We start from the raw sequence: 12,435 nt of genomic DNA, 5'->3' as shown, positions 1-12,435 counted from the left end.
GACTTGGAATCACTGAAGTATATGAACAGCAGGCATAGGTCTGTAAGACTCCTCCAAGACTCGAAAGCACCGTGGGATTTACAGGAAAGAGCTGGTCCCTGCGTGTTAATGTTGTGGCATCGGTGCTTCCCTTGCTTGTCTTGTAACCAGGTGATGCCCGCCCCACACATCTCACAGGTGATCGCAGGTCATAGCAACTCCACATAAGGGAGCTCCATCACCGTCTCTTCAGATCATCAGAGGATAGGGAAGAAATCTGACTGTATCTCCATCTCCAACATCCCAGCCAGAGGGCCAGGTTCCTTCAAGACCTGTTGGAGAAGGAAGTGCGTAGCTAGAAGTGAGGACCCAATTGTTCAGGCCTTCTCATCTGCCCTGATCAAAATGCATTTTGGTTTCTCTTTCCGGGGTAAGTTTGATTCACAGTTAATTATGTGCGGCTGATGAGCTTTCCCTGATAAAATAACAGCATAAGATTTCCTTTGTACGATTTTAACCATTCTTGTTCATTGGTTAATACTTATGATTTGGAGATGCCGGTGTTGGACTGGGGTTGTACAAAGTTAAAAATCACACAACACCAGGTTATAGTCCAACAGGATTAATTGGAAGCACACTAGCTTTCGGAGCGACGCTCCTTCATCAGGTGATATCACCTGATGAAGGAGCGTCGCTCCGAAAGCTAGTGTACTTCCAATTAAACCTGTTGGACTATAACCTGGTGTTGTGTGATTTTTAACTTGGTTAATACTTTTTGGTGGAAAAGGTGAAAGGAACTGTTTTCCCTTTGTCTGGCATGTAAAGCTAGACTTGGATCTGACTCGTGTGTGTCGTTGAAATGGGATCCTCCACGTTTCAAAACACTTGACTGCCCTGAAGGAACTCACCCATGACTCCATCTACAGTGCATCCATTTCATCCCCCTCCCCAACTACAGTCCTCATAGTAACCCATACCACTTATATCTCTCTCATATATGTGACCTTTATTGTCAACAAGAGTAAAGATGACTTCCGAGTTCCAAGCCATCTTGACCATATATTTTGCCTTTGGTTTATCGTTGCTGAGGGATTATCCTGGAATTTCATGAATTATGGGAGCATTGTCAGCAAATGGACTGCAGCAGTTCAGGGAGAAGGTTCGCCAAGACCACCACCTTGGGGGTATCCAGGAATGGACATCTGCTCCCAACTCCTGAATGATAATTCTGTGTCCTGCAGCTTCAACAGTTAAGGGTTAATCTTGCTGAGCTGAAAACCTCTGTATTTGCAGATGTTCCAGAAGGTGGGTGATGGGGATTGCAGAAAGGTTAATCACTATTCATCTGCTTGTAGACATAAGTAACATTTGAATGTAACTAACCATTAACACAGGCTTTAACTCCAAGTGCCAGCTGAACATACTAATCCTATTCCTGGGTTTCAGTTGCGAAGACCCCTGATCTATTGTAAAAGATGTGACTTATTACAGTCATGTGAATTCCTAATCAAACATGCTTAGTGCCTATTGTTACAAGTGTTGAAATTTATGCAATGATTTTGTCTTGAGCCTTTATTGGTCAGTGCTTTGAGTACAAGAATTGGGAGGTCATGTTGTGACTGTACAGGTCATTGGTTAGACCACTTTTGGAATACTACATTCAATTTTGGTCTCCCTGCTATGGGAAAGATGTTAAACTTGAAAGGGTGCAGAGAAGACTTACAAGGATGTTGATGAGATTGGAGGGTTTGAGCTATAGGGAGAGGCTGAATAGGCTGGGGCTGTTTTCCTTGTAGAAGTTCATAAAATCATGAGGGGCATGGATAGGGTGAGATATTTTTCCCAGAGTTTGGGAGTGCAAAACCAGAGGGCAGAGGTCAAGGTGAGAAGGGAGAGATTTAAAAGGAACTGAAGGGGCAACTTTTTAATGCAGAGCTTGTGTGCATGGAATGAGCTGCCAGAGGAATTGGGGGAGGCTGGTACAATTACAACATTTAAAATGCATCCGAATGGGTATATGAATAGGGAGGGTTTAGAGGATATGGGCCAAATGTTGGCAAATGGGATTAGATTAATTTAGGATATTTAGTCAGCATGGATGAGTTGGACCAAAGGTCTGTTTCCGTGCTGTACAGCTCTGTGACTGTATGTACAATTGAAGGGAGTCCAAATTCCTTCCTGGAGCTCTGTGTATGTATCAGTGTCCTTGCCCGTTCATCTCCAGGAGAACGTCCTGTCTTTGTATGACAGTGTCATTTGCACGGAGGGGCTAGGCCTGCTGAGAAGCTCTCTGAGCATTCCCTCTCTGTGTCAGCAGTTAACCAGTGCGATAGTGAATCGTACGGACCAGAAAGTTGCTTTGCACTTAATGGTGTGGAGATTGGAAAGTGTTTGTTGAGTGAGATTAAGAGGGCTGCCTTTTATGGTTGAATGCCCTGCCACCATTTTACTGCCTAGGATTACAGGCAAGCTGAAAGAAAACCTTTCATGACCTCTGATTGCCTCAATTAGGTAGCTTTGAAGTGTAGTGTCTGTTGTAAAGTTTGAAACACGGCGCCCAATTAGCTCTCAGCAAATTCACACAAACAGGTCATGTCATCATGGCCAGGTGATTTCTCTTTTGTGATGTTGATTGGTGGATAAATGTTGGAGGGGAGATCAAGGAGAACTTCCTTGAAATGGTGGCATAAGATCATTTTTATCCCCGTGAGTAGGTAAGTTGGGGCCTCCGTTTAAGAGCTGATCTGAAAGATGGCACCTCTGACATTGCAGCACTCCCTCAGTGTTGCATTAGAGTGACCAGCTTCTATATTTAAAAGTCTGAAGTGGGATTTGAACCTGGAGCCTTTTGAGAATGCGATGACACCTTACGCTTAACCAGTGCCTCTGAAAGTGAACTCCAACAACAGGCAGCCGCTCCAGAAGAAAATGAAATGGTGGTTCAGTGGTTAGCACTGCTGCCTCACAGCGCCAGGGATCGGATTCGATTCCAGCCTCGGGTGACTGTGTGGAGTTTGCACACTCTCCCCATGTCTGTGTGGGTTTCCTCTGGGTGCTCCGGTTTCCTCCCACAATCCAAAGATGTTCAGGTTAGGTGAATTGGTCGTACTAAATTGCCCATAGTGTTCAGGGATGTGTAGGTCTGGGGTAAATGTAGAGTAATGGGGATTGGGTCTGGGTGGCTTACTCTTCAGAGGGTCGGTGTGGACTTGTTGGGCCGAATGGCCTGTTTCCACACTGTAGTGATTCTATGTAACCAATTATGAGGTTCTCTCCTTTAAACAGCCCTGAGGCTGCCACACATTCCTTCTTTGTAATATGGAAATTTCTACTGAGCAAACAGAACAAAGCACCTGTCTTGGATTAGCAAAAATGACAACAGAAATATCAGCACCCCTCTCCCTCATGATGTTTATAGTAAGAATTTTGGAAGAGCTTCAATCGCATAATCTCCATTTGTGAGACAGCAATACTTTTGAAGCTATCTCGAGGGGCGTCTTGAAAAGACTGAGTTTCTGTCAGTCTCAGTGTCTCGGGCCAGCGAGTGTAAATTCCAGTTCCGTAACTGTGCCATCATCTGATGGGAGACACAGGAACTCATAGCACTTTGTTTTTGCACATCCAGGCCCCAGGGATGACAGTTCTCTGTTGAACTCTTCTTCCTCCCTTCCTCCTGTTCCTGTTTTACGTGATTTGGGACCAACCCCCTCTCTCAAATCACTTTAAGAAACCGGGGAATTATTCACTAAACTAAGGAAGGCCCAGACTCGATTTGGGGCCTAACTCTTCCATGCAGTCTCAATGTCCTCTGTGAATTACTTCAAAGTAAATATTTAAAAAAGGAATGCATTGAGGCTACAGAGGAAGTTATTCTTTTTGAGTAAAACATTCTGTTACGGATCAGACCAAACCCCTCAATATATTCAGAAGATTGTCTAGACCCTAACTGTTCTAAGTGTAAAGTATTGCATTTCAAATGCAATTTGATTGGTCAATCCATCAGATTTGAAGCAAAACACACTTTATTCCTATACTGTAAGTAAAATACAGCAAAAGAATGAAGAAACTGGAATAATTAAGTCTCTAGGAAAATTTAACTGAACGATACTTTATTTTACTACTAAACAGTGACTGCTCCAACGTAGTAACATTCCATAGCCACACCCCTTGACAAAGGCAAATTCAGTAAAATAGATTGTCTCTCAGACAATTCTGTAGTTCAGGAGAAAAAACATCTCAACAGAATTCTGAGGAAGAGTAGCCGAGAGAGTTGTACTGCAATTTCCAAACCCAGCTTCAAGACCCCAGCGACCGCTACTGAAAACTAAACCTGAAAATCCCAGTTCTGTGGGAGCTTGACCCACTCATTAGGCTGTTTCTATTGCTCCAACCTCAGAAACCCAAGGTCCATACAAGCTGTTAACTTTATGCTTTTTGAAGCAGACCGATCACCAACTCTGATCTCAACCTTTCTTCATGAAGAACCCAGAACAAAATATGTCTCTTAAAGCCATAGTGTCATCACGAATCCTCACAATACATAGAAGCAGGCTGAGTCAAACAGTTAACTGTGTGGCTGTTGGTTGATAGAAGATGCACTGCTGGTGATAAAATTGTGGAGGGGTCTCAGAAAGGACTTTTGCAAAAAGGAGCAACAGATAAAACTAAAATTGGGAAAAGCAGAACTATCACGAATCCATAATAATTTGAGCTCCGGCTGTTTCATGAGTGAAGTTACAGTTAAAAGAAAACATTATATTTCTTTGGCACCATTTAGAAAATCGGGACGACTGGAAGTGTTTACGCCTGATGAACTACTTTTGAAGTGATATGCAAGAGCCGGTGTTGGACTGGGGTGGACAAAGTTAAAAATCACTCAGCACCAGGTTATGGTCCAACAAGTTTATTTGGAAGCACTAGCTTTCAGAGCGCTGCTCCTTTGTCAGGTATTTGATGAAGGAGCTGTGCTCCGAAAGCTAGTGCTTCCAAATCAACCTCTTGGACTATAACCTGGTGTTATGCGATTTTAACTTTTGAAATGCAATTGCTGTTGTACAGTCAGAAACATAGCAGCTAATTTGCAAACAGCACCTTAGTAAGCTCACCAACACTCCCCAAAATACTTCACATACAGTGAATTATTTTGAAATGCAGCTATGGTTGTTGTGTCACCGTTTTGCGTAGGCTAAGGTCTCTCAAAATACAAAATCAGTTGACCCTGAGTCTAGTTTTTGGAGGTGTTTAAGAGGAATGGTTATTGGCCAGAATACCAAGTGAACTTGCTTGCTCTTTATCAGAATGGACTCTGATCAGCCTCTCATCTGATGCCCCCAGGATGACAGCATTCCTTCTGTTACTGTACTGAATCTTCAGTCTAGATTGTAGACTCAAGAAGGGACTGAACCCTTAATTGAGCAGTGAGAGGGGCACCAACTGAGCCAAGCACACACTTGTTAGGAACTGCAAAGCAAATGCTGAAGTGGAAAGGTTGTGTTCTGGTTGCAGATTAACCAAGACCATTAATTATTTCAGACTCCACTCTACTTTTGGGTACTTCTGTTCATATATCTAACATATATCCCTTCGGGCTGAGACCGCTCCACTCCTGATTTTATTAGAGTCGTGGTCCAAACATGGACAGAAGAGCTGAACTACACAGGTGAGGTGAGAGTGACTCTCCTCAACATTAAGGCAACAGTTGACCTGAGTGTGATTTCAAGCTGCCCTCGCAAACTGGGAGTCAGTGGGAATTGGCGGGAAAACATACCCAACTGCTTAGTGTCATACCAGCGCACAAGAAGATGGTTGTGACTGTGGGAGGCCAGCCATCTCAGTCCCAGAATGTCACTGTGGGAGTTTCTCAGGTTAGTACCCAAGATCAAACATCATCAGCGGCTTCCTTCCTTTGTAAGATCAAAAGTGGGGATGTTTTCTGATTGCACAGTTTTCAGCACCATTCACAACTCCTCAGATACTTAAATAATCTGTGTCTGTTTGCAGCAAGACCTGGACAATATCCAGGTTTGGGCTGATATGTGGCAAGTGACATTTTGGCCACACAAGAGCCAGGCAATGAGCAACTCCAATAAGAAAAGCTAACCATTGTCCTGCAATATTCAATTCTATTATGATTGCTGAATCCTCCAGTATGACTATCTTTGGGACTACTACTGACCAGAAACTGAGCTGGATGAGCCGTGTGGCAATAAGTGCAGGTCAGAGGCTCAGAATTCTCCGGTGAGTAATACGACCCGTCTCCCTGGTGCCTGTCCACATCTGCAAGATGTAAGACAGGGGTGTGAGGGAATACTCTCTACTTACATTCACCAGCTTCAGCAACACTGGTGAAACTTGACACCATTGAGCACGACAAAGCCTGCTTGATTTGGCACCTATTCACCATTTTAACGTTCACTCCCCTCACCACTAATGCATGGTGGCAGCAGTGTGTACTGTTTACAGGATGCACTGCAGTAACTCACCAAACCTGCTTCAGCCTGGCACTTTTCGAAACCACTACCTCTACTGCCCAGAAGTTTAATGGCACGTGGGAACAGCCCCATCTGCAGGTTCCCCTCCAAGTTTCAGACCGTCTGCTGGAATGATAACGTCATGCCTCCCCTATTGCAGGGCCGAAGTCCTGGAGCTCCATTACCAACAGTTGTGTTGGTGTATCAACATCTCAAGGGCCGCAGTGGGTCAAGCTCACTACCGCCAAGGCAATTGGAGATGGGCAATGAATGCTGGCCTGCCTAGTAATACTCACCTCACAAGAATGATTTTTTAAAAAAGCACTTAAACTGGTCATGGCTGCAGGTTGAGCTGATTCTAGTATCTTTTACAAAAATATTTATTAACGGAACCAAGGCATGTGGAAGAGTAGAGTTGGAGACCTTTACTGCAGACTGTGTGAACTGGGGATCTGCTGTATATGTATATGCTGCAGACTGCATGTGGACTACTGGAGGGAAGGACACGTTCGACTGAAAAAGCTTTCAGTATTTCACTTGAGTGACATTAACAATCACTGCCTCCAGAGTGTGCTGGTCGATGGACTTTGGGCAATCCCCTTCTTTTGAAAGACTGATGCAAATGATTGCTATAATTCTCGTTACGTGTAATTGTAGGATAGTTTCAATTGTCAAAGTGTGTCAAATTTCCCAGACTCATTCGGAATTTCAAAACAACATTCTTCTTTCCTGGGTGTGACTGTTACTGCAAAGACCGGCATGTACTGCCCATTGCGCGTTGGCATCAGAAGATGGGGGTTTGATAGAACCAGCTTGCTAGGCCATTTCAGACAGCTGTGGTCCTGGAGTTCAGGTGGTAAAGTTACCTGCCTGACATGCATTAAAGATACTGTTGGATATTTGACAACAACCTTATTGTTTGTTGGTCACTTTTGTCAACAGCCAATATAGGTTCTACTTCTGCAATGTTCTTTACAACTCCATTGGGATTTGTCCTGGTTTCCTGAACTACTTGTCAAGCCCATTGGATTGCCAGACTAATCACAGAACCACTCCAGTACCACACCTCCCATTCGGCCTGGTCGGTTTAATTGGAATGTGGATCGACCCCAGAACCTGGGCCTGAATGACTGGTTTCCCCTTGAACATCAAACAGACCGTGACACTGACAGTCTTTTTGGGGAAAACCATTGATGGCAGGTTGATAGATTGCAGTGTGTGTGTACACATTAACTATCAACCTGAAATATCAACCTAATGAATGCTCCATTTTAAAGTCAATGGACTGCTCTGATTGCAGGAAAATACCTGAGGAAATGTTTATGGTTCACCTCTGGATTATAAACTATTCACATGAAAATATATATTTATATCGATGTTTATATAACAATTGGGACTGTTTCAAAGCCATTCATTTTGTTAACTGAATTGACACCTTTTGGCAAAATGAGGCCCTCTGTAAATGCAAGAGTCAATTTGGAGGATAGTGGTCTACACATGAAGGGAGTTCTCTGGAAGCACTCAACATTGATTCCAGGTTACATGAAGTCTCCTGGCATCAGGTCAGACATTTGGCAGACCAACCTTCTACTGGTTCCCACCTACCACTACACCTCAGCTAATGAACCAGTACTCTTCCACCTTCTAAACCCACCACCACGACCATCCAGAAGGAGGAGGGAAGCAAATAAATAGAAACACCGCCATCTGCAAGTTTCCTTCCATGCCATCCTGCCTTGGAAGTACACTGCCATTCCTTCATTGTCATTGGATCCCGAAACTCCCTCACTATCAGCACTGTGGACACCAAATGAACTGCAGCAGTTCAAGAAGGCAGCTCACCATCACCACCTCAAGGGCAGCGCAGGATGAACAATAAAGGCTGGCCCAGCCACTGCAGACCAGATCTCCAGAATGAATTGAAAAACAAGTTAACTAATCAAACAATCAGCACCTTTTGTTCCATGCAGTATACTTTGTTGCTCCCTTTAAAATCTGGTATTTATGCATTGTCCCGATCAGAGCAAGATGTAAAATGCCGATGGCATGTCTATTTTTCAGCAATACTCAGGGTTAAAAGTGTTTACAACAGATTTAGGATTGATACCAGGAAGCGTTCTAATGCAAAGAGTGAGCACCGTGTGGGACTGGGTAAAATTTTAAATTGTTGAAAGGACACAGTGGGCTCATCAGAAACTGTAAGGAGAAAGATCAGGTTAACAAGTTGGCATGAATCAGTTCTGGCAAATGTTATAGTCCATGTTTCTTTAACAGAGCTTAGACTAGTGGTGCTGGAAAAGCACAGCAGGTCAGGCAGCATCCGAGGAGTAGGAAAATCGATGTGATGACGGGCTTTTGCCTGCAACATCGATTTTTCCTACTCCTCGGATGCTGCCTGACCTGCTGTGCTTTTCCAGCACCACTCTAATCTAGACTCTGATTTCCAGCATCTGCAGTACTCACTTTTGCCTTCTTTAACAGAGCTGTTGACTGACCTATGGGATGTTATCAGTATTTTGCTGTTCTTATTTCACATTCTCAGCATTCATAGTTTCATTAAAAAGGTGGCTCTGCTGGAATGAAATGTCCTTGATTGAGATGGGGACTAAACTTTGGAAACCCTTAAGATGAGTGTATAAATTGTAGCTTTTAAAACCTATGCAGTTAAGAGGCCCAGGCAAGTACGTCCCAATTATTTTCTGGTTTCTGATTTGAAGTTAATGAGCCTGGGGCTTTTGAAAGGAATGTTTAATATGCATATGTCTCAATAGTAATAAATTTTATGATCAAATTACCAAGGATTTCAAGCAGACATTAATTTGAAAAATAAGTGTGCACAGAATTGGAGGTAACCTGGGGAGGTGTTGGTAATTTTTGAGATAGCCCTGCAATAAAGCGAATAATCTCTCTTCAGCAGGATTTAACAGGTGTCTTTCCCAGGTATCTATTGGGGTCCTGATGTTTCAACATGAAAACGTAACATGCAGGTATGTTTACCTGTAATGTTACTCCGTAGTAAAGAACTCTTGCAGCAATTGTTCAAAGCCTTGGTGAGGCCACATCAAGAATATTTTTGTGCAGTTTTGATCTCCTTACCTAAGAAATGATATATTTGCAGTAAAGGGAGAGCAACAAAGATTCACCAGACTGATCCCTGGGATGGTGGGATTGAACAGACTGGGTCTTTATTCTCTGGAGTTTAGAAGAATGAGAGGTTATCACATTGAAGCATGCACAATTCTTGCAGGGCTCTTACAAGAAGGATAGCTCCCTTGGCTGCGGGGAGAGAGGGTTCTAAAACCAAGGAACACTTAACAGAGTAAGAGTGAGAACATTAAGGACTGAGATGAGGAGGAATAGTTTTATTCAGAGGTTGGTGAATCTTTGGAATTCTCTATCCCAAAGAGCTGAGTATAGTCCTATCAGAGATTAGTAGATCTCTATATGTTAAAGCTATCAGAGGATACTGGAGCTCCAGAGGCTGAGTGGGTGACCTTTATAGAGGTTTATAAAGTCATGAAGGACATGGATAGGTTGGATAGCCACAGACTTTTCCCAGGGTAGGGGAGTCCAAAACTAGTGAGCATAGCTTTCAGATGAGAAGGGAAAGATATAAAGGGGACGTAAGGGGCAACTTGTTCACGCAGAGGGTGGAGCGTGTATGGAATGAGCTGCAAGAGGGAATAGTAGAGGCTGATACAAATACAACATTTAAAAGGCATCTGGATGGGTAGATGACTAGGAAGGGTTTCGAGGCATATGAGCCAAATGCTGGCAAATGGGGACTAGATTAATTTCAGATATTTGGTTAGCATGGACAAATTGGTCCAAAGGGTCTGTTTCTATTGTGTTCAACTGTAACACTCTACAAGGATAATGCGGGAAAGAGGTGTTGAAGTCAAAGATCAGTCATGATCTACTTGAATGTCAAGCAGGCTGAATGGCCTGCTGCTCTTCCCAGTTTCCATGTTCTTACATCATTTACTGATCAATCTGCAGATATTTCTTGTTAGAAGATAATGATACCTTCTATTTATACAACAACTTTAACACAGTAACTTGAACATGCCTTGACATCACAAAGTTTAGATCAAACTACATAAGGAGATCTTGGGGCAAATAATCAAAAGGTTAGTCAGAGGTTGGTTCTGATGAGCATTGTAAAGGAGGAAAGAGTGATTTGGAGGGAACCCCAAATTTTAGGGTCAAAGCAACTACAGGCATAGCCACCAATGGTGAAGTGATCAAAATTAGGCAAACTTAAGAGGCCAGAATTGAAGGTGTGCAGGTATCTCAAAAGGTTGTAGGACAGGAGAAGATTCGAGAGATGAAGTGGGATGAGGTCATGGAAGGATTTGAAAACAACAATGAAAATTTTAAAATTCATGTTATACGACTGGAATCCAGCTGAGGTCCTAGCAAGTACAGTAGTGGGGGATGAACAAGACTTGGTGAGAGTTAACGCACAGGTTCTAGAGTTTAAGAATGATTTAATATTTACAGATCATAGAATGTGGGAGGAACAACCTTGACCAGTCACAGCTAGAGGAAACCACTGCTGTGTGGTTTTAGAAGTTTTTGTGATGATGCAAATAAGTGGTCAGAAGTCAATTGCAGGAACAACTATGATAGCAAGGTTGAGAATAGCCTTGTTGCTAACAACTCTGATAGGAGCGGTCGGTAGGTAACAGAGTTTGTGATGGTGACCAAAAATAATAGCCTCCGTTTTCCCAATATTTAATTGGAGAAAAAAAATTACATATCCCACACTCAATACTGGAGACGCAGACAAATAATTTCAGGTCATTCAGCAGAGTTGAGAGGTGTTACTGGTAAGATACAAAAGGATTTCTTCAGCATGTGCGTGATGAGTGATGCGTTTTTGGTTTATGTTGTTGAAGGGCAGCGAGAATTAGCAGGAACCATGAATCAATCCACGGGAAGGTGCTTGTGGTAATAGAGCAAGAGCAGAAAAGGAAGTCATTGCAATTGATTCTTTGGCTATGACTGCATAAACAAGAACTGGACCAAGTCCCAGCCACCTGGACAATAATGGAGAGGCATTGAAAGATTCATGATGTGGTCATCATATCAAACACTGCAGACTAGCCAGGGAGGGAGGTTCACCTTTTTCACAGTCTCACGAGCTGCAATTTGTGACTTGGATAAGAACCACTTCAGTACCATTGGCGGGGGGGGGGGGGGGGGGGCAAGGCTAATTCAAGTGAACCAAACATGAAATTCTGGGAGAGGTGAGCATAGATTTGAGAACTGACAGATTGTTCAACAACGTTAGAGAAGACATGGGTTGACATGGGTTCAGGTTGTCTTTCTGAGGGTGGGGGAAGGGTGACTACAGAAGTGGTCAGCACCTGAGGCACGTCTTGAACAAAAACTGTCGTGAGAACAAAAGATGGGTCACCTGGATGCAGTAAGCTTGGAGAACTGGGAGAGGATGCAGAGAATCTGAGGGAATGTTTGCTCTGATGGATGGGTGTAATTTGTAGAGGCAGCTGATCAGTTGTTCTCAATCTTGGTGCTAAAAAGATTTTACAATCTCCTTGTATCTGTTAAGGATAGGAATGCAAGATCTAGGAGAAGGTGGTTTGCAATAGAGAAAAGAAGTTTGGAGGTTATCTTTGCATTCCAGATGATTTTTTTAGCTGATGAGAGCAGGATATAATAGTGCTTTATGTGGTCCAATCTGATCTGGTGGTGAATGGCCAAATCACTTGTCTGTCATATCTCTGCAAGCTTATGTCCCTTCGACTTTTAAGGTAATGAGTGATGAGGGCCAGAAGAGAAGCCATGTCTGAATTGAGAGAGACTAATCATTTTAGTGGACACCATAATATCAAATGTGGATGTGATTGAAGAGATTAGTGGAGGTTGCAGAAGTATTGTGACAAATGGAAGGTTAAAACTAGGTAGTTGCATTTTTGAGAATGAAATGGGAATTTATTTTCCCCTAAGGTGGTCATGATTC

The 12,435-nt window shown here is 43.1% G+C and overlaps 1 protein-coding gene across 2 annotated transcripts in view; it reads left to right on the top strand.

The window, feature by feature from the left end:
- Positions 1–12,435, top strand: part of cuedc1b (CUE domain containing 1b) — a 170,661-nt gene that overhangs the window by 126,694 nt on the left and 31,532 nt on the right. The gene's annotated exons all lie outside the window — the stretch shown is intronic.

Source organism: Chiloscyllium plagiosum, unplaced genomic scaffold, assembly GCF_037043375.1.
Source record: "Chiloscyllium plagiosum isolate Xiang-an unplaced genomic scaffold, Cpla_swu_hap1 HiC_scaffold_31, whole genome shotgun sequence".
Classification (NCBI taxonomy): Eukaryota; Metazoa; Chordata; class Chondrichthyes; order Orectolobiformes; family Hemiscylliidae; genus Chiloscyllium; species Chiloscyllium plagiosum.
The sequence above is the reverse complement of the archived record's forward strand: the minus strand, read 5'-3'. Positions and strand labels throughout refer to the sequence as shown.